Source organism: Varanus komodoensis, unplaced genomic scaffold (assembly GCF_004798865.1).
Source record: "Varanus komodoensis strain SLA01 unplaced genomic scaffold, ASM479886v1 scaffold45, whole genome shotgun sequence".
Lineage (NCBI taxonomy): Eukaryota > Metazoa > Chordata > Lepidosauria > Squamata > Varanidae > Varanus > Varanus komodoensis.
Genome location: NW_025336011.1, coordinates 3,760,189 through 3,783,728, shown reverse-complemented (window position 1 = coordinate 3,783,728; position 23,540 = coordinate 3,760,189). Strand labels below are relative to the sequence as shown.

Genomic DNA, 23,540 nt, shown 5'->3' with positions numbered 1-23,540 from the left:
GTTAAGTTCCAAACACAGATGCTTCCATGTGGGACTGGCCTGCACACTTGTCTTAAGATCCAAAATGTATCTTGAATTTTTGAAAACATGTCATGGTTAACTTCTATCTCTTCAGCCTCTGAGGACAGTCAATATGGACATCACACAACACACCTTGTTATGGAGAGAAAACAGGTTGTCTTAACATATTTAAGCTGACATCTTTTCCCAGAGTTGTTCACTCACTTTTGGAGAAGCTGTAACCTTGTTGACTTCTTTCTTCTTGACCATGGGTGGGGAACCAGTGGCTTATAGACTGGATGTACACCCACTAGCCAGCACCCTCCTTTCCTTAGCCCTGTCATGTCCCACATACCAAATACAGCAATTCATTTTTTAAGAGCTTGCATTGACATCAGTTGAGCTTTTTAAAAGAGATTAATACTGCACAGGGACAATTTGAGGGGGAAGTTAACCCTTTCCCCCCTACAATTATTTCCTCCTGCATGCACATTTTAATGGAGTGAGGGGTTATGAGAATGTCAGAGAAGATGAGAGCAAAGCTGCCAAGGAGCCAGATGTGCTCAGTAGTTTGGTCAGTTAGCAAGATTACCCAAGGCAGAATGGTCAAAGCTGCCATACCAGGATATATATCCAGGAGGAATGGTCATATCAACAGAAGAGAATGGATGTCTGTAACAGTGATGGGCAGCTACCGAGCAGTGCTGGCTAACTCTGGCACTGGCACAGGATCTTTCACAGACCACAGCAGTGATGCTCAAGCTAACTGTGTAGTACTGAACTGTAGAAGTAGGCAATGGTGAACCACATTTGAACCCTATGGCAAAACAACAGATAGTGCCAGAAGATAAGACTCAAGGCAGAAGGCATTCAATCAGCAAAGGACAAGTACAAATAGCGCTGTCACAAATGTTGCAGTTAGATCAAAGCCAAAAGGAAGTTCAGTGACTGACATGCACAAAGGCAAAAGGTAAGTCTGATGCTGCATTACACAACACATAATGTGAGAAGTATGAGTCAAGCCAAAGGAGAACTCATAAAGCAAGAAACTGAATGGTTAAATGTTGAAGTATTTGCTGTAAGTGGAATGGCACATTTTCAGTCAAAGTGCTTTATCCTAGAAATGACAAGCTCACATGAGGTCGAGTGGTTCTAATACTGAGGCAACATGTGGCAGTGGGATGCTATAATGGAAAGTCAGCATATCAACATAACTATCATCCAAGTCTTTGCTCCAGCAACAGATGCTGAAGAAGAAATTGAAAAAATATGCAAGTATCCAAGAGAAAATTGATAACATACCAAAACAAGACTTCCTGATAATCATGGAACACAACAGTAGGAGACAAGACAGAATCAAATGTTGTGGGAGAAATTGGACTAGGGGTCAGAAATGAAACAGAAGAATAACTTATAGAGTTCTGTGAAGCCAACCATCTGTTTATTGCAAATACGTATTTCAGGCAACCAACCAGACAACTGTATACATGTATATCACCAGACAGCTATTACAGAAATCAAATAGACTACATAAACAGAAGTAGGAAGAAGCTGTATTCTTGCTGCCAGAACAAGACCAGAAGCAGATTGTGGTAGTGTCATTGAACTTTTAATAGCAAAAAAGCTGAAAAAATCATTAACAGAAGCACAGTGCCAAAATTATATATATATTTATTTATTTCTAGCCCAGTCCATTAGCCACATGATTCCCTGAGGGAGTTACAACAATAAGACCATATAAAAACAATATAAAAACACAGAAATCAAATAATAGAACAATAAAAGTGAGCCCTACCTCATCTTAACAGAACTAATAATTTCATAAAAGGCATACTACATTCTATTAAAATACCATTAAAATAGACTAACAATTAAAATTCCAGTAAAATAAAAAGGCATTTGTCTAGTGCTGAAAGGAGTATAAAGAAGGCACCAGGTGACTCTCTCTAGGGAGCACATTCCAAAGTCAAGGTGCCATTCCCAGAAAGGCCCTTCTTGTTGCTACCCTCCTTGTCTCCTGAGGAGGGGGCTCCCTCAGAAGGGCCTCAGATGCAGATTTAAGGGGTCATCAGGAAAGAGGTGTTCTTTTTGATACCCTGGCCCCAAGCCGTTTAGGGCTTTAAACACTAATGTTATCACCTTAAACAACAAAATGCAACATAAACATTTCTGAAGAATCTAAAGTACACATACAGAAAAGTTTTGTAATATCGAACTCGACTTATTATAAAGCAGAAGAACTGTTGACAGAAACCAGAGATAGAGAAGAATGCAAAACTGTAACAAAAGGGGGGAAGCCTAGATGAATGATGGAAGAAATACTCACAATGGCTAAGTTCATGTGAGAAGCAAAAGGTGACAGAAACAGGGTCAGACTCCTAAATGCAACTTTCCAGTAACTATCACAGAGAGACAAAAATAAGTATTCCAATGGCCAGTAAAAAGAAATAGAACAATGAAAGAGGAAAAACAAGATACCTCTTTCAGATGAGCCAAGATATCAAATGGAAATTTAACCCTAGATTAGGAATGCTGAAAGACCACAGGGAAACATGCTATCTGGCCAAGATAAAATAAAAACAAGTGGAAGCACTATGCAGAATATGTGGTGATTCTTTTATGGGAAAGAACTATATAAATGAAACAAAAGGATAACAGAATTACCCAAGGAGGAATTTTATGAAGAAGAACCTGAAATATTAGAAAGTAAAGTGAAAGCTGTTCTGAATGTACTTGGAAAGAATAAAGCCCCTGGAGTAGGTGGGGTACCAAGAAAACAATTCCTAGCTGCAGCGATTAATCAGCCCAAACACAAACAAGAATGTGCCAACTAATATGGAAAACAAAACTATGGACCACAGATTGGATACATTCAATATACAATCCAGTCCCCAAGAAAGAAGATGCAAAAGAGTTCAGGAGCTATAGGTGAATTTCAGTAATGCGTTGCAACAAAGAAATTTACCTATATGGAGTGAGAAATGCCTGACATTCAAGCTGAGTTCCAAGAAGAAAGAGGCACTTGAAATCATATTGCAAGTATACATTGACTAGAGCAGTACAGAAAAGAATTTCAGAAGATCTGTGTATGTTTTATGAACTACAGCGAAGCCTTTGTGTGGGTCATGAGAAGCTATGGATGGTTCTGAAGAAATGAGTGTGCCTCAGCACTTTATTCCCTTGATGTGTAACCTATATCATGGATAAGAAACTTCTGTTAGGACAGAATATGGAAAAACAGAATGGTTTTCTATAGACAAAGACATCAGACAAAGGTATATTTTATCCCCAGATCTGTTCAATTTGTACACAGCACATATCATAAGGAAAGCTAAATTAGATCAGAAAGGGGAATGAACATTGGTACAAGATACATAAATAATTTAAGAAATACAGAGGATACTGTATTGCTAGAAAAAATAAGCAATTAATTATGATGAAAGTAAAGAAGGTGCAAAAATAGGACTGTAGCTGAACATTAAAAAAAATCTACAGAAGAACTGGACAACTTTAATGTCAACAATGAAGAAACTGAAATTGTGAAAGATTTTGCATACCCTGGATCAGTCATCAATTCAAATGGAAGCTGCAGCCAAAAAATTAGAAGACTGAGATTTGGAAGTAAGCAATGAACTAGAAAAGATAATCCAGTGCAAGGATGTGTTATTGGAGACCAAAGTCAAGATCATCCAAACTATTGCATTCCCAATCACTATGTATCAGTGTGAAAGTCGCTCAGCGAAGAAAGCTGTGATGAAGAAAACTGATGCCTTAGAAGCATAGTATTTGAATATTATGTTTAACCTCCAGAGCCTTCCAAGACAGCCTTCTTTTTCAAGGCTTTTAAAGACTTACTTGGTCACCCAGTTCTTGAGGGGGATTACCCATCCCAGATGTTTTGCAGAGTCATTCTTTGTTTTTATCTATTTAGGTATTTTAATCCTTTTAACATTTTTTTCTGATTTCTGATATTTTATTGTGTTTGTATTGTCTGTTTCATGGATTGTGGTAAACTGCATAGAGAGCGCTGGCTGTGGGGCAGTATAGAAATGAATAAATAAATGAAAATTTAAAAGGCCTATAACTCTCAGCATGCTCCTGCCAGTGTACACATTTTTCTGTCTAAAGATGGATAGGATTGAACTGTAAATAAATTAGACTGGCACCAGTCTGGATACCTCATTTTAGAAGAAGGTGTAAACAATACAATGTCTATTCACAGTTTCCTGCTCTTTTTATTTCATGTCAAATAATGAAATTTTTAGTTTTATTATTTTAATATTTGTTGAGCCAAGTTATATTCTGCCTTACTGTAGAGGCATTAGATGTCTCTAATGATATAAAATGTTTTGTATAAAATAAAGCAAAACCTCATATCATAAAATATTCAGAAACAAAATCAAGAAACATTTTAACATGTACTTTACCTGTTTCTGACCCCCCCCCCCCCCGTGCTCGCACTGCCCTTACCCCACAGGGCACTCAAAATGAATGGTTTTTACAGCTTTGGGCAAAGGTTTCTAATCCTTAGCAATGGAGCTAATACTGTATCTGAGATTTCATGAACAGCAAAGATGAAGGATGCTGAATAGGACTGCATGCAGAATCCCATTGCAGCTTCTAAAAGAGGATGCAGCTGCCTTCTCCATAGAAAGAATATCAGAGCCTGTCATTTGTGCACCCTTAGTTGAGAAGCTGCTTCTGCTCAAATTTTGTCTCTTCTCTGTGATGAAAATATTCTAAGAGCCTTCTCCTCCTCCTCACCTGCTTGCCTTGAACCCAGCCCAACCCTGAATAACTTTGACTACAAAAGGTATATTTTATGAACCTTATTGTGAGCTATTATTTATTTATATATAATTTTCATATGCCGCCCAATACTAAAAGTCTCTAGAATGAATGATCACAACCACGGGAAGAATCACAAACTCCAGTTAAGGTAACCAAGTCCTCCAGTTCCCAGTGTTCCCCAGCCAAACCCACTGTGATTTGTCGGTTGTTATCTTGTCTAAATATGCATAGGATTGCACCTTTAGACAGTTTTAGACAAGGAGTCTTAAGGCACTTTATCAGGTTGGCTCTAGAATAGGTCTTGTTCAACTGTGGATTTTGCTGTTATTTCTCATGGATCACAATTTTTTAAAAATAACTATGGTAGTCCTTTTTACCGAAAGGAAACAGACTTGGTGCTTTTGTCAAACAGAGTTGGTACACTTTGCGTTGTTTATAACAGTAGTGTGTGAGGCTTTTATTGAGGTCGTGAATGATATATCCAAGTCCCGAACCAGGGATTAAAGACTCCTGAGGAAAGTCTTTCCCGCCCACCATGAAGAGCGGTCAGCCCCCTCCCCGCAGCAACTCTACGCACCGCACACGCGAGGCCGACCACGTCCTGCTGCCGTCCTTTTCCTTTTAATCCCAAGTAACCGCTTGGCGGGTTTTCCCCGCCACTTTTCCGGGGTAAGTCCCTTACCGCACATGCGCAATGCCGCCTGTGGGCGCTTGCTCGCCCTCTCCCTCCCCATGATCGGAGCGTCGTGGTAACGTCACCCGAGAGTCCCGGATGTGTCAGGTCAGGGCGCTATGAGGAGTCCACAAGGGGACGGCCGCAGCCACCGCTTATCACTAGCAGGTGAGGTGGAATGGGCGATGGCTATAATTCACCATATTGTAGGGACAAGGAGGGAGGAATACATAACGCCAGTGGGCGACTGGTTGCAAAATAACGAGCTGAAGGGCCTGACGCAGGGAGAAGGGGCGGGGCAGATGGGAAGATCCCTCGGATAAAAGCTGCGCATGCGCGGCGGTGAGGTTTCGGCCGTCGGGATTATGGCGCGTGCGCTTTCATTCAAAGGTTTGCGGAGACTGCGCAGGCGCTTCGGATGGAACCGCTGTTGGGAGAAGAAGGCGCAGGTGAAGTGCAGGGCACGCATGCGATGAAAAAAGTTTTGTGGCGTGCTGAGGCTTTGCGCCTGCGCAAAAGGGAATTAAAGAAGAACAGTCACATCCTCTAGCTTCCTAGTTTCCCGTCCTCCCGCCTCATCCTGTTGCGCATGCGCATGATGTTGCTGCAGGGGCCTTGCGGAATAATGATCCTCTACAGCTACGTAAGGGGGAAAGAATTGCAAGAGGGAGACATGCTGCCAAATAGTGAGCTGTGAGTCCTGTTGCTGCTTTTCACAAGGGGAAACGAAGAAGAGGCCAGGACCTAGCAATGGTGGTGGAGTGGGGAGGGAAATTATCCATGTGATTGTTATTATCCCCATCTACCTGGGTTACTGGCATACTGCTGTTTATCCTGATAGAGAACAAAGTGGCAGAAGTAACTTACTGAGGCCAACAGGTAAGAGTCCCTCATCCTGACTCCCTTTCTGGTAAGTGAGGAAAGTAGGTAGGAGAAGTAAGCTTGTGTTTATTATGTTAATAACAGAATTGGGGGCTGAAGTGGTGCTAAACCTTGACTGAGATCTGTACCATTTAGTTGCTGGAAAGTGTTGGTATAAAATTGCTGTTGACATCTGGAGAGAGTAAAAGAGTGGCAGCCTTTGGTCAAGAAACTCTTCCTTTGCTTCCCTCATTTGTACAGTTGTTACAAGTTTTGTAGTTTTTTGTAAGGATTAGTAATGTTTGGGTTAGGTATACTTCCCTTTGAATTTATGGATTAAAACTTAGAGCCTTTAAGCTGGGATGGATGAGAAAGCTAAGCAGCAGCACTTTCTTCACTTTGCTTTTCAAATCAGTGATCTGGTACAGTATGTGACACTTTATTGAAATAACTTTTAATGGTGAATGGGTTAGTCTGAAAAACAGGTGGAGAGAAAGAAAGGCTTATTAACTGTGTTGTAATTTTCTTTACCACCAATCAGACATAGTCTGAGAGAAAATATAAGTTGGGTTGCTGTATTAAGTATGTGATGTGGTTGCTATATTGTGTGATGGACTTAAATGAAGGAGAATGTTCAGCAGGTGTGGTTTCACCTGTAACAGTACTTCAGTGATGGGCAAGACTGCAGCTGCTGAACTCTGCAGCTGTTGAAGACATGGAAATATAGGAAGTGGCCTTATACTAAGTCGGACCATTGATCCACCTGCCAGTTTTGTTGACACTCATTGGGAGTAGTTTTCTAGGGTTTCAAGCAGGCTTTTTCTGCCCTACCTAGAGATGCCTGGGAGTGATCCAAATCTGGTACACTACCACTGAACCACAGTACCTCTGTTTACCCAAGACCCTCTTTTCTTATATAGTATCTGACAGTAGTAAAGTCTGGTTAAACCATCGCACAAAAGAACTAGACAGCCCTTTCCAGTTTTAGGCCAGTAAGCTTTTCTCGTTTTGAAGAAATGCTCTCTGGCTTATGTCTTGGTAGCACTTGTGTAGCTTACCCAGACTTATGAAACTACAGAGGACCAGTATCAAATTCAGACAGAGTTGCTTGTTAAAGGGTGGTGCTGGATTAAAGAATGACTTGATAAACAAGAAACTTCATTTAGTTTTTTGATTCATGAATCCTTCAAAGCTCATGGTAATGAGAATTAAAAGCTATATTAAACTATAGTTACATCTCCTCTCCATAAGCTGTTACACGCACACCCTTTACTCATCCATGACAACTTGTTTAAACAGAGATTTTCCTTCACTTGCAAGGTATATTGAGGTTTGAAATTCTTCAGGGGAGGGCAGTTCTACAGCTAGGGACTGAATCTGAATCCTGTCATAGTGCCTTACCTTGGTATTCTGTCACACCAAATGAAAGGAAGCACTTAATGTTGGAGAGAGAATTCAGATCAGGTTGTGTTGTATTACATGTGGAAAGGGGTGGAGAGAAGGTTCAGAGTGAAACCTTGTGTGGTTTGGAACAAAAGAAAGTCATGATGACCTGGTATTATGCCAGATCATGCTATCAACAATTCTCACTAAGTTGTAAGGAGATTTAGGGATAGGTTACTTACTAGAGCCAGTGGGTAAGGTTAACGGCATAATATGCAGGATGAAGGTGAGAATGATAGGTTAAAAGGGTTCTAAACAGCCACTCAGCTGGGTCACCCATGACAAGTATGAGTTGCTTCCAATTGCCTCGGCAAGGAAGTTCTTATTTTGGTTCTTGTTTTATTTCCTGCCACACATTATTAACACTGAAATGTGTAGGCAGGAGAGCTAGCAAAATAGGTGAACTAGGATTTTTTTTACAGTTATTTTGCAAGGATTTTTAAAAAATCCAAAATAATGGCCCCTCTGAAGAGGTGGGCTTTATGGAACATTAATGAACCAGGGATATTCAGAAATAATTGATAGTTTGTGAAATAGCAAACATAAGCTACAAAAGCATAATTCAAAGAGCTGTTCAACGATGATTCAGTTATTATTAATAATAGCATTTTTATCCCATTCAGCCCAAATAAAGGCTCCTGGGTCACCATACAATCCACCAGGGAAGCTGACAATGTCAGTCCCTGCCCACAGGCTTAAAAATATAAAGATAATTTAAAAGATGTGATACACAAGGAAAAAGGGAATGTGAGGGAAAAGGAAACAAAAAGATTTTTAGTAGGGCTGGTGGAATGGTCCCTTATCTAGTGGGAGGACAATCCAAATGGAGCGGACCCTGATGTTCTCTAGACCAGATCCTGTCTCCTTCATTCCTCCTTTCCCACAGAGCCATTGATATCAGTCCTCTAGGGGTAGAGTGTTCAAATGCAGCAAGCACCTCATGTTCCTTTAGCCCATGGGTCCTCAAACTACGGCCTGGGGGCTGGATCCGGTCCGCCATGCCCATTTGGACCTGCTGCCCACCTCACCCATGGGGAGATAGCGGTTTGCTCACTCAGAGAAAACAATCTCCAAGCAAGCAAGCCTCTGCCTCTTGCGCCCCCCTCCCCGCCCCTCCCCGCACATGCCCGCCCCCGCCTTGCTGAACGCCTAGCCCCCACCTAAGTGCGCATGCCTGCATGCGCCTCCCCACTCCTGCCTCCACACTGGTCCGCGCACACTGCTGGCACCACCTTTCTGGCCTGTGCCCAGCACCGGCACCTTTGAACTGGCCCCTTGGTGAAAAAGTTTGAGGACCCCTGCTTTAGCCTGTTCCTTTCTCCTTTGTTCCTTTTTCAGCTGGCCTAGCCCTAAAGCATTATGGGATTCTTTTGGGGTGTTCTAAGCAAAAGGTTGCTAAAGTGATTATGAGGTCCTCAGATGTTCTTAAAACAAATCTTTGTATATTAAGACTAGTTGTTTGAGCATTCCAAAGTAGGTAATGGAGGAACAGGAAACTTACCTGGCTTGGTCTGACCCTTCTCCAAGAGAAACTGAAAGGAAATGATAGCGGCAGAACAAGTTTGGGGTTTTCAAAAATAGAAATTCTTGGATAAGCAAAAATAGTTGACCTCACCCCCATTTCCCTTTAAACACCTGATGCTGAGAGTTAAAATAGAAGTACCAAATGATTAATCTGTTGTTGGCATATACCACAGGTGGGCAACTTTTAAACCAAAACATCTGGAGGGACAAATCTCCCAGTAGCTGTAGTTAGCACAGCCAGTGATGGTGGATGCTGTGATTTCTATGCCATAATGTCTGAAGCTTACCAGAAGCTGTTTAGTCCTGGACTACATCATTTCGGATTGCAGATGCAGTCTAATATTAGAATGTTCTTCCACTTAAATTATGCCATACTCCTTCAGTATGAACATGCCCGGGGAAGTCTTGCCTGAAACTTCTCTGATATGACAGTTTTAAATGTGTAGGCACTACCTTAAATGTGGAAGCGTTCTCACATTTGATCTCCACTTGCAGTCCTAAGTATTGCCTTCCAACCATATACGTTTCATGAGGTGCTTCTGCTTGCCTATGTGAGCTCTGACAGTTGTCATGAGGAATGACACCTTTATAGAGATGTAGTTAAAGCAGGTGTAAGAGGGCCTCATAGCCTGATCAAAACATTATGGGAGGGGCAAAGAAAGAAGGTCACACCTGAGAAATGTTTGTCTTGCATGTTTATTTATTTCATTTTTATACCATCCAGTAGTCAAAACTGTCTCTGTGAAACACTCTTTTTGATATCCTGGTTTACTGAATAAATAATTCAGGTTTGGGCCTTCCACCAGTCTGCTAGATCACAGCATGTCAAAGTTGGCTGCTTTGTCAGCACTATGAATGATCCTTCCCCCTCAGCACAGAATGTTCCACGCATCACAGTAGCACAGGTGAAAGGCAAGACAGTTTGTATGACCTGGAAGAGCCGCTTTATTCTTTCTGGCCGTGGATGTGTGAGAAATGAATTGCATAGGTATATGTGGACAGGCAGGCTGCTAAAAATGTTTACTGGCACATTGTTGCCTTGTAAATATCACTTTTTCTTCGTCCATGTGGCGCTTGTAACTGAAACTCAGGGTCTGTTACTAAATAATAGTGGTAAACTGTAGGTTAATTAACCCCAAATTTGCTGTGATGCTTGCTGGGCGTGCTTTGTTGCCTTTTTGAATATTCATGGTATGACTGGGAGGATGGGATTGCCTCATCACATTTGAACCTGGGCACTATAGGTTATTAATTTGTGAAGCAGCCAACAGTTAACCTTGCTAACTAATTAGAAGCCTTCCTATTAGCTATTGATCTTTCTGTACCACAGCCTCAAGACCTGTGATGCGAAATGAAGTTCAAAACATGATCACTTTAGCATCAGCTTGAGCCAGCATAGCCAGTGGTCAGGATTCCTGAGCAAAGCAACTGGAGGTTGCCAGCTTGAAAAAAGGCTGGATTAGAGTAAGAGCAGTAGAACTCATGCTTACCTCCCTCCTCTCTCACATGAATTTAATGCCATTGGCTTTGAGTCTGTGGTACAGAAAGTGCATTATGATGGTAGTTTTTCCTCTTTTGTAAGACCAGTTTAAATGGTAAGACCAGATTAAGTTTAATGGCAAGTTAAATCATGTGCAGGCCGTGATTCAATACTGTGCTGTTTAAAGGCAATGCCAGAGCCTGTTCAAGTTTGATAACATTTTAAAACAGTTCAGGTTATGCTTCCTTTTCCACCATTGATGACTGCTGGTACAGGCATAGGGCTGACCCATAAGAGTGCTAGTGTGATGTAGTGGTTAAGACTGGAGCTGGGACTCGGGGTTCTAATCCCCACTCAGACATGGAGCTCACTCATGTCAGGCCAAGCTCACAGGGTGGTCATTGTGAAGAGATTTGTTGTAAGATTGAGAGGAAGAGGAGAATTATGGAAGTCACCTTGAGTTCTTTGGAAGGAAAAAAAGGCAAAATATAAATAGGTGAATATGTACTTCCTGACTGCTGTGTGCTGTGATTACAACCTATACTCTGTGATGTCTGTGTGCTGTCAATTGTGCTGTCAATGGGTGGGGTTAATCAGGTATGCTTAAATAGCATAGACATGATTTACTGGTCAGGAAAAAATGGTGGTTCATACCATGTCCGTACTGTGAACCTACCTAGATTGTATGAGTCCCTTGCAACCCAAATTTTATAACTGTGTACTATGAGTGACTACAGCAGTCCTGACCATAATCACCCATCCACTGCCTGGGAAAAGTTATACTTTGTTTGGTGGGGCAGGGGGGTGAGCAGGTTGCCAGATGAAACACTCAAGCTACATATCAATGGCTACATTGGCAAAGAGGGAAAATTGTACTTTTCTGCAAGGTTAAGGTACAGAGGGGCTAGTGCTGTGTACCCTAGATGAATAAACGCCACCCTTTGTGGCACTTTTACCACTGAAAGTTTGATATTTGTAGATAGCTTTTGGTTTCATGAATGCCACAGGAACTCTGAATGTCTCAAGCTATTTAGTTCACTTTTTCTTCACTTGGAACTAGTGAGGAGAGTTTCACTTAGGAATAGCGTATTATGCATAAATAGAAGTGATGCCACTTTTACTCTAAAGCTTGGGAGAAATGTAAAGGGGCTTGAAATGTCTGGTTGTGCGTTCTTGTTTGGGCATGTTCATTGCTTTCTGTACAAGAAGCTATTTTTGTGGGTTTAGTGCTCTCAAAAATCAGATAATTGTCTAAGATCACTCTAAAGTTCAAAATTTAAATTACTGTGCTAAGATTATCTAGCAATAGAAGAAAATGAAATAGACAAAATCATCTGTAGAACTAATGTGGATTCTAAATTTATGAGCTTTGTTGTTAATATTTCATTCATAATGTATCCTCACATGAATTGTGTGCTTAGGATATATTAATGCAGAATTGGGCAAAGTTTCTCTTTTCGCAACATCAGAGGCACACCTCTGAGGCCTTTGTTAAAATACAAGCATTCAGTTAATTTTTTAGTTGGCATAGTTTCACAAATCAGATGAAACTTCACAAAAGATGAAGAAGGCAGCAGATTGAAAAAGAAACCTAAATTACATTTTGTTTCACTAATGTGAGCTTCAGTTGGTAGAGCAGGAGGACCAGTGAAGACACCCTTCATCCATGTTTGTTGATTTTTGCTGAATGGGCTTTTCAGCCAGCCTAGTGAGGGTGCTTCAGAAGGGAAGGGAAGGAGGTTAGAGGATGCTCAGGATAAATTATATCCTTCTCTTGCTGGTCTCTTCCTCCCCACCAACCAGAATGTCCTCCTCCTAGGTTGCAGTCCACACATTTGTCTCTGTGGTGGCTGCAAGGGGATAGGAGAGGTGAGTTGGACTGTCAGTTCTCCATTCTGAGGTAGGAGTGCTATCGCAAACCTTGGAGGGCTATTCCTTGGTTTTCTGAGCTATTTTGTGGTCCCTGGGTTCACAGATTGTGTTATGTGTAGCTCTTAGGTGAATTCTTGCTGAGCCTGGGCACTTGCATGCATATTTTTTCCTTGCTCTTGCATCTCCTGTATTTCTCCTTTCCCTCCCACCAGCCCCTCTGTCCATCATCCCATGGTGTATACATTGTGTGACTTTCTGATTTATACCTCCTGCACACAAAAAGTGACAGCTCAACTTGCAACAGTAATATGTTTGAACTCCAGCTTTCTTTTACACAAGCCTAGCTAAGATTGCAACCCAAACATTGAGAAGCCACATGCTTCGAATGTTTTAGACTTGTTTTTAGTAAGAAAGGGAGAAGTACATCAACGTTCTTTTGGTTAAGATCAGAGTTCACAATAGTATGTTTATATTTGAAATTTATATGTTTTTTTTTTAATTTTAGTGTTCCAAGTGCTTCACTTTTTTCTGTTAAAGTGCAGTCCAATGGCCAGAAAACCAGAAAGGAGGCTCATTGGCTGAAGAATTCTGGGAGTTGTAGGACTTCTGTTCAGTCTGAACATGAATAGGCTTGCATGCTAATTTTTAGATATATAAAACAGGCCAATCTCAGTATGATTTCTAAGAGAGCACATTAATGCTATTAGGTTAAAGCTAACCAAGAGCTCAGCCCAGTGAATGCATAGACAAAATGCTGTGAGCTCTGCTGTGTAGGTTGTTTTAAGCTCCCTGAAGGAAAGTGTGGATAGGGTGTATATGTTTGTATCTGAAACATGGATATAATATGTATATTTGAAATCTCAATACATATTCTATCTCATGCAGTTTAGTAGCCCTCTGGATCATGAGGACTGGAAGCTTTCCTCACTATAGGAAAAACTCATATTTGTAGAATTGTAATAAGTCCATGTAGGCCACTAGAAGGATTGCTGGCTGTGTTAGCTTGACTCTGATTTTAGAATTGGTTGTTCTGGATGTAGAAATGATACTGAGTCTCAGAAGCTTCTGGGAGTTCATCTACTTTATTGGTTTATGAGCTGGAAAGATTCTTTTTTGCTATATTCCCAGATTAAATTTTCCCATGGAACAAGATTAAGGCCACACATCAAGTTTTGGAAAGAGTCAGATAGGGACAGTTGTCCAGAATCTCCATCACAGGGCAAGACTTGATGCTGTGGCATCCCTTAAAAAGCTCAAAAAGATACTTTGAGTGATTTTGGTTTCAGAAGGGCTTAAAAGCTGTTTGCTAAGGGTGCATTTCACCTTGAGTTTCATTCTGTGCTGCATTTAGAACTCTGGATATGTTCCTAGTCCTTAAATGTGTTCACTTCTCAAGGAGCATTAAAAATGTTCTAACTGGTATAGAGAAAGATCCATTGCTGGTTTGTGTTTTAATTTATCTGTTCTTACGTTTATAGCCTGCCTTCATCATCTCAAAGTTTTGGGAAAGAGTTTAGTGCAACATTTCATAATATGGAATGAGCTTCATATTTTGAAAGCCAAAGTCTAGCTGTAGCCAAATCATCCAAGTGCTTGGCAATGACTCTGCTATAAATAACTCTTTCATGTCTTAAGCAGGCTGTCCCCTAGTTCCACCCTCCTTCTGCCACAATATAGAAAGTGATATAAACCCATTTAGTTATGTCTTAATTGTAATAATTCCTTCCTGCTTTCAAGTTCTTCTTTACTGGGGAGGCAAAGTAGTTAATTTCTCCATGGGGACCAGTTAGTTCAGCCAGCCAGAACAAACATTATTTAGTTAAGATTAACTTGCTGAAAAATGGGGGCTTTATAGCAGGTACTGGCACTTAAAACCAATGCATAAAATAAAACTCCTCCTTTTGGCCTTTGTGCTGCCTTTACGTTTTTTAATGAATTAATTTAGTATTCCTCTGTTAGTTTCATCTTTCTCAAATTGCTATGATCATGGTGCCCTTTTCTTTCCACTCTTATAATTTGGTTTCACATGGTACAACTTTCTATATCTCTGTGCCTCCCTTGCATTCTCCAGCTTATGCAGTCTTGGGTCAGCCCCATTTTGCCACCGTTTTGCTTTCCATGATGTCTGCCATGCTGTTGCCTATGTCTGAAGAAGCATTACATATCTTTATTCTTCAAGCAGCTTTTCAGTCCCCTTTCACTGAGTATTTTAGTAAAACTCTTTCTAAACAAGTCTAATTTTATTGTAACTTGTCTTCTCTCTGCCTCTCTAACGCATGGTAGATTGTAAGCTCTCTTGTCAAGGGCTGTAGGCTATGTAACTGTAGAGCACTCTGAGTTAGAGTACTACTAAATACTACTAGCACTCATGAATACTACTAGCACTCACGTGTAGTAGTATTGATAGGGTACAGCTACTCTGAAGACTGGAAAGGTGGAAACATTGCGCTGGCCATTGGTAGCATGCAAAGGGCGAATAAACCAAATGGAGCAAAACGGGCTACTCTGGAATGACATGTATATGGAAACATGGCTTAAGTGGGAAGGACTCCTATGAAACTCTTACCCCTAAGTATATGCCAGAAAGATGCCATGTTAAGTTCAGGAGAAAAACAGCTGGTTTTCCTAGATTAATAGATTTGCTGTAAAAGAAATGGAGTGCTAGATCCTTGCAGGAGTTCTGGAAGATGGTATCGAGCAGGAATGGGCAATTTGTAGCCCCTCACATGTTGTTGGAGTGGAAATGCTATTGAACTTGCCATCCCACAACATCTAGAAGGCCACATGTTACCCACCTCTGGAGCAGAAAAACTCTGGTATGGTTACACTCCCAGCTCACAGTATAAATGCCCATTAGGCTGTATTCTTTCTTAGTTTGATTTGGTGATAACTGAGCAAAGGAATGTCAGCTTTATTAGGCCAAAACTACACATGTGGCAATGTCTAGTTCCAAGCTTTAGCTGACAGCATTTCTCTGTTGAAACCAGTGTTGGGAGATAGTGATTTTCCAAGAAGTAGCAGCAGGCAAGAATGGATATGTTTATCCCTTTCCTGTGCCCACTGTATTTGCAGTCTCCCTCATTTCTGCCAGTTTCCCATGGCAGCAGCTCCAGATCAATGTTTATGAAGGTAAATGCAACTGGAATCTCAACTCTATGGGAGATGGTATAAGGAAAGTGACAAGTGGGGGAAGACTTGACCACATCCCATCCCCATGGAATATAAAATTTCACCAAATAATCAGTCCTCAAACCCAAAAAATTGGAATATTTCTGGAATACAAGGTTACTATAATTCCAATAAACTGAAACCTTTAAAAGAAGGATCCTGTCTTTTGTGTATCTGATTAGCATTACTAAACAAGCAGTAACACCCAATTATTTCTTTATATCCATTTCCTAGAGGTCCACTTTGACAAGTGCCAGGTTCATTATTCTCATCACTAAATGACCTTCTTCAAAATCTCAAAACTATAGTTGCTGCTTTTCTGTATACCTCTTCTGCACATGGAGTAGACTTGTAAGAGGAAGATATGGCATGTTCCAAGAACCACCAATTGGTGGCATTCAGGTTTAGCTGGAGACAAACAGATTATATCACAGGAAAATACATTCTCGTTAGCACAATAATATAGTCTCTCCTTTTCTCCTTTTCCTTTTAAATACCAAGGATTCCATCTAGACTTAGTCCCACCAATTTCATTGGGTATATTTTAAGTATAATTGAGCCTAACCCCAAGCCTGGGAAACGTGGGTGAAGACCAGTAATTATGGACACCTAGTCCAAAACCAGTTTCCTGATAAATTGTTAACTTTGGAACTGATGTTACCAAACCATGACTGACAAATGATACCTAAGCAACTGCTGAGCGACTGATTTTATAGATATTAATTACATATGCCTCCTGGACTGTTGCCTGTGACCTTAGTTACTTTAATGGCAGAAATTGATTTATTGCAGCTGAGGATCTAGGGATAAATTTATGGACTTTCTCTTAATTCTGATCATACAGTTCTGAGGCACACATGTAAACATGGAGCTCTCTGCTTGTCATGGATGCTCTGTTACCTTCAGTCGCATGGATAGCCATCTCACACTGAAGTCAATGTGGCAGCTGCAAGTAGAGCAGATATCCTTGTATTTACTGGGGTCATGCCAATTTCTAGTTCTCATTATGTGTTCTTAATTTGGGACCTCATAACCACATTTTTACAAGATTGGTGTATTGTGACACTTTAGTACTTGTTGCATAAGTTGTTCTCTCATTATTGTCTCTTCTGTTAGGCTAGAGATTATCTGAGACATTTTGACGTAACTTCAGTTTGCCAAATTAGCAAAGCTGAGACAGGCTACGGAAATAACTTGTTTAGTGTAGTTGATACTTAAATAAATCCCCCTCCTTGGCCTTCTCCTGCTTCAAATCACGGTATCTGCCTGCCTTCTCAACAATGATAGCATTAACTAAGTCTCATGCTCCTTAAAGTTTGAGTCAGTCTTTAACATATCATAAGACTCGGTTGGTTTTGCTGCTGCATAGCTAACTTTCAGGAAGTTGTTTCCATGAATTTGGAAAATGACTTGGATATTTAGAGCCCAGTGTTTGTACATTGCTGTTGTTCTCCATCTGTCAAATGATCTGGTTCTTTTGCCTTTGTGACGAAATCTGGTTGGGCTTCATTCCCTTATTCAGACATCATCTAGCTATCATTGGCCAAGAGCAGCCAAAAGTATTGCTGCAGAATTTTATAGCTGCTACTTCTGTAGAAAACTGACAGGCAATGTCTCAAATAATTTTAGCCTGTTCTCTTTTGTGTATGTACCTACACCTCATTCTCTTGTAGCAACTACTCTAGTGTGAATTATATGGCTCTGGCAATGTTAAAGAAAAGTAATTTTCCTTTCTGGCCTGATAAGTAATCTTCCTTCCAAATGGACAAGTGTTTTTGCTTTGTCTTCTTTTACAGTTCAATGTTCTAACTCCTTATCCTTTTTCATCTGTGTATATCCTTCCCCTAATTATATGTCAAATGTCTTACTTTTGCCTTACTAGTTCTATTGGCTCTTACAGATTAGTGTCTTTGCACTTGCCCATTATCTGTGGAATATGCCTTTTCTCATTTTTGTGTGCTTTTTCAAGTTTCTAACACCTTTCTTCTATTAAAGGTTTCACATTATGGATGATTTCACTGTCTTTGGGGTGGGTGGCTTTCTGATCCATATTTCTTTCCTGATGTTTTGTGATCCAGCCAACCATGTACTCTAGGTATCAAGACTTGCTTATTTGTTCCTTCTCTATCTGGAAACTTCATCTAAGAAGTTGGATCTAAGTGGAAACTATAGCCAATTGCAATGAATGTCTGGTTACTAGAGCTGGATTTTATCTTCTGTGCCTCTGCATAGTGAACTATGAGATCAATCATATCTTGAAAAAGCATGAGGTTTTTTTTTATAGTTGTTCAGGACATGGTGCATCTGTACCGGATGTGTGTTGAGAAGAAATGTTTAATATATGAAAATGATGCTGCAGGAGTTAAAGTGGCACAGCCTTGTCCACATCAGAAATGAATGTGAAACTGTAGTCAATCAAAGAATCTTGTGGCACCTGGAAGTCTAGAAAATGTCTGGTTTCAACAGACTATTACAGTTACCCCTTTGGAAATAAGTAAAGACAATCTAGCTCAGGGGGCAGACAATCTGGTGCCCTCCGGATGCTTTGGACTACAGCTGTCAAATCTCAGTAGGGAACTATGATTGTTGTATAGTTCCCTATAGATCCAAAGCATCTCGGGGGCACCAGATTGCCTGCTCCTGATTAGTTTGAACTTCTGCAAATCTCCATAGTGAAGAGAATAGTCCAGTCAACTAAGAATCCATCTCTCTGTGCTCTTGTCATTGAAATGTGGTGTGTAACTAATCTTGTTGAGAGTGTACTCTCAATTGAGCATTGACATTGCAATCAGATGCAGAAAAGGAGCTGCTTTGGGGGTTTAGTAGACTTGAGCACAGCTAGTGTAGTATTTGAGTTGTGGAAGGAAATGTGTTTCCATCTGAAGGCTGGATGCATTTGGTTAGGGAGTTTTACTTTCATAATTTGTTACTGACTATTTAATTTGAACTTAAGATATCAGGCTCATGTTTAGTCTGGAATTTCCATGGCTATCTCTTACAGGACTATCTCTCAGGACAATCTGTCAGTCCTGTAATAATGAAATTAATCTTTGCAAGTGCTCATTTTAAGTGATGCTGCTGCTTTTAAATGGGGGCAGTGTAGAATATCAGCCTACTACACATCTATGCAGTAAAGCATATTACAAACCACAAATCAAGGGGTTGAGTGTTTAGGCTAATTAGGAGGCTGAAGTCTCTTCAGGAAGACTGGAGGTTTTTAAAATTAAGAAAGCACAAACAAGTCCACCCCACAAGTATGCATGTCAGAATGGTTAAGTAGGAGGGCTAAGGAAGCTCTAAAAGGCATGAAGATTTCCTTTTAAGAAGAGGAAGTCTTTGCTAGAGTTTAAGATAAGCTTCAGATAATCAAGTCTGGTTAATCAGTTTAAAGTGACAAGAGAAGCATTGGAGGAATTTGAAGGGCAGTATATAGGGTCGTAATAAATAAGAAAAACTTATTTCCTAAAACAACATGAGATGCAAAAAGAAGTCTCAAAGAATCTTTTTGTCACTTCTGTCCAGATTAATTGAAAATACAAGGGTTTTATTCTTGGCTTGCTAGGCGTGTCCATATAATTTTGGGAGATGGGTGGGGATGTCAGGAGAGGAGGGAAATGTTCCTCTGCAGTCTTTTGATTGTGTGTGTGGTGGTGGAGAAATGGCCCTTGATCCTTTGAAGTTAGTTTCTCTTGTAAAATAGTATTTTATTTTCTGCTCAAGCCATGATCTTTTCATACGTTTTCTGTTACTTATGTAATTGGCTATTCATTTTAACAAGTTACTAAGATGTAATCATTTATTCATTAAATTACTAGAAAAGTATTAGGGTTGAAAGAAAGCTATGATATTCAAAAATAAAAAGATTTCTAAGCCACCTTTGAGGCTTTGATCTAATATGGTGGCTCCCAATGTATATAACACAATTTATCATTCAAGTGAAAAACATATCAAAATACCCTAATGTTAAATCAGAACACTAGCCTAACAATAAAATGAACAATAACATAATAGCCATAAGAATAAGGGTTGGGAGACGTCTGGAGCGTAGGTGGAGGAAATCACGGGATGAATCTGACCGAACACACTTAAGAGCCCATTATCAGGCCTATGCTGTGGTGGTGAGGGTGGCAAAGAAGAAATTATTTTCCGCTTCCATTGCCTCCTCACAATGCCGTCCAGCAGAGCTCTTTTGGGTGGTACAGGGGCTGGTTCACCCGGGCCCCAAGAAAGATCTTGTGCCATCCTCGACGGCCCGCTGTGACGACTTTGCCAAGCATTTCAAGGAGAAAATCACTCAGATTCGTCACAAGCTGGATTCTACTAGTGACTCAGAACCTTCTGGGGAGGTGCCAATGTTGCTGCCTGGTCCAAAATTGATGGATGAATTTCAGTTGTTGCGGCCTGATGATGTGAACAAGGTGCTTGGACAAGTACATCCTACCACCTGCTTACTGGACCCTTGCCCATCTTGGCTACTTAAGAAAGCAAAGGATGGGATAGGGGCCTGGATCCTGGAGGTTGTCAACGCCTCTCTAAGGGACAGCCGGGTACCTCCCCTTTAAAGAAGGCGGTAGTCTGGCCAGTCCTAAAGAAGGCATCCCTGGATCCAGAGATGGCCGCCAATTATAGACCGGTGGCCAACATCCCGTTCCTGGGCAAGGTGTTAGAGCAGGTGGTGGCAGGACAACTCCAAGCACTCTTGGATGAAACTGATTATCTGGACCCATTTCAGTCCGGCTTCAGACCCGAGTATGGTACTGAATCTGCCTTGGTTGCCCTGTATGATGACCTGTGCAGGGAGAGACAGGGGGAGTGCGTCCCTGTTGGTTCTCCTGAACCTCTCAGCGGCTTTCGATACCATCGACCATGGTATCCTTCTGGATAGGCTAACGGGATTGGGAGTTGGAGGCGCTGCTTTGCAGTGGTTCCACTCGTATCTCAATGGCCGATTTCAGAAGGTGGTGCTGGGGGACTATGGCTCTGCACCATGGCAGTTATGCCATGGAGTTCCGCAAGGGTCCATTTTGTCCCCCTTGCTATTCAACATCTACATGAAACCACTGGGAGAGGTCATTAGGAGGTGTGGGCTGTGGAATCATCAGTACGTTGATGATACCCAGCTCTACCTCTCGTTTTCAACTAATCCAGGTGAGGCAATGGCTGTACTGAACTGGTGCCTGGCCGAGGTAATGGGCTGGATGAGGGCCAATAAACTGAAGCTCAGTCCAGACAAGACGGAGGTCCTGTTGGTAGGTGGGTCAGGCTTTGGGGTGGGGGACCTGGACCTTGTCCTGAATGGGGTTGCACTCCCTCTTAGGGACATGGTTCACAGCTTGGGAGTGCTCCTCGACCCAGAGCTGTCATTAGAAGCTCAAGTAACAGCGGTGGCGAGGAGTGCTTTCCTTCAGCTTTGGCTGATCCACCAGCTGCGTCCCTACCTGGAGAATGATTGCCTGGCGACAGTGACACATGCATTGGTAACTTCCCGATTAAACTTCTGTAGCACGCTCTATGTGGGGCTGCCCTTGAAGACAGTCTGGATACTTCAATTGGTGCAAAACAGAGCTGCCAGGTTGCTGACATGGACTGGGCATTGTTCTCATATAACCCCAGTCCTCTGTCAGCTTCACTGGCTCCCCATTGAAGTCCGGGCCCAATTCAAGGTGCTGGTTATCACCTATAAATCCCTTAACGGCTTGGGTCCTGGTTATCTAAAGGAGCGCTTGCATCCATATATGCCCTCCTGCCCCCTGAGTTCAGCGGCAGAGGCCCTTCTCCAGGAGCCCTCCATGAAAGATTTTAGGAGGGTGAGTACCCGGAGGAGGGCCTTCTCTGCGTGGCGCCCCACCTATGGAATGTGCTCCCCAGAGAGGTCCACCTGGTGCCGTTGTTATTTGTTTTTTGGCGCCAGGCCAAAACCTTTTTATTTAAACGATACTTTAACTGTTAATTTTTGTCTCTATTTATTGGTTTTTATAGTTCTGCCAAGATGTATCTGGATTTTTAAGGTCTATTGTATATTTGTTTATTTGCTTTTTAAGTCGCCCTGAGGCTTTTTGCGAAGGGGGAGGCATAAAAATGCTCTAAATAAATAAAAAATAAAATAAGAATAAAGCAATTTAGAACCGTAAAATTGAACATCTATCTAAAGGAATGTACCTTGAAACAAATGGGTCTTGATAGGGCTCAAACATTACGGAATAGAATTCCAAAAACATGGGGATACCTTCAAAAAGATCTCATTCCGTATCTGCCAACTTTCATAGGACAGCACATAAACAAGGTCTCCAAGACTGATCTCAAAGGTGATCCAGAACATGTGAATGCGAGCAACAGATGAGCTTGTGTGGGAATAGTAGAAGAGACTAGGGGGGGTCATTTGCCAGGTGATCTTGGCATGGTCCTGGTCAGAGGGTTGGCTGCTGCTTCTGGTGAGTCACTGAGCTAGTTGAAATTGAAGAATTTCTGGAGAAAACTCAAGAAGTGCTTCTGAAAGAAAGGACACTTCCTAATGAAGAGGGAAACTAGATTCAGGCCTGGCTCCATATTCTTGTGGGACAAATCACCTTCAGTCCCGTCCTCCCCGAGAAATCTCCCTTCTTACCACCAATGTCACCCACTGCTATTGCTCCTCACCCTTTCTCTCATCATTGCTACTACTTGCTTGACAGGCAGAAGACCAGAGAGCAAGCAGGTAGCGACTTCTGCTGCCCCTCCTCCTCACTAGTACCATTGCCTGGGCCAGAACAAGAGGCAGGTGAACAAGCGGGCTGTAATGGTGAATAAGAGGAGCAACGCTGAGGTGTTCTTGTCTGTGGCGTGGGCCTACTCCTTGACAAGAGGAGGAAGATAATCAGAAAGAACTCTGTCTTTTAAGCTGTTCAATTAATTACAGGACCTCCCACAAACGATGATTCTGCACTGCTGAACAGGACAGTTGTCTTGGGTTCCATAAAGCTCAAAAACTCAAAAGGCCTCCATGAATGGAAAGGTTCCAAGCTGAAATACCAAGGAAATGTCAATGTATAGTGGTGATTAGTGACTCCCTGCTGAGGGTTGAAGGCAGTGTTGTGTTATCCTGAAAATTCATTGCACAAGGTGTATTGTTCCGCTGGTACAAATACAGGATGAGATAGATGGGAAGCTTGGCGTGATACTGACCTTTATCTTTTCCTGCTGATCTATGTTGGAACTAACAATGCAGGACACAGCTTCCAGCAAGTAACTGCAAAGCTTTGAGTAGGAAGGTCAAGAACTTTGCCTGTGTTTGTGTGCGGGGGAGGGGGGGTCACAGGTGCTGTTTTCGTCACTTCTTCCTGTTGGAGCTCATGGTCTAGGAAGAGAGAGAACTTCAGACTGGCTGAAGTGCTGGACCTGCAGCTGGTTAAGAAAAGTTGGGATCCTTGAACCATGATGAACTGAAAGGAACATGTTTGGCAGGGGCCTTGCAAACTTGATCAGGAGGGCTTTAAACTAAATCCTTTGTGAGAAGATGATAAAATCATAGACAACAGCCTACTGTCATGTACTGGGGACAGGAGTACATATGAAACAGTGGTGCAGGTACCCATTAGTATATGATACAAGGCATTAAGGGAGCAGCTGGGTTGTACAGCCCATACCTTCTGATGTTTTTGTACCACTATGCAGTGTATGGGAAATCAGCAGGATAATCTTGCATTCTTAACACAGGAAGGCAAATACAATTTAATAGGCATTACTGAAACA

General features: G+C 41.6%; 1 protein-coding gene across 10 annotated transcripts in view; it reads left to right on the top strand.

Annotated features, from left to right (window-relative positions):
- The first annotated feature begins 5,381 nt into the window (after nucleotides 1-5,381).
- Nucleotides 5,382-23,540, top strand: part of LOC123030648 (speckle type BTB/POZ protein) — a 122,122-nt gene continuing 103,963 nt past the window's right edge. For 6 of the 10 annotated variants that reach the window (XR_006416135.1, XR_006416133.1, XR_006416134.1 and 3 more), the window contains exon 1: nucleotides 6,165-6,343. The gene's annotated coding sequence lies outside the window, so the exon portion shown is untranslated. The other 4 variants (XM_044444744.1, XM_044444748.1, XM_044444745.1 and 1 more) reach the window with 4 other exon arrangements.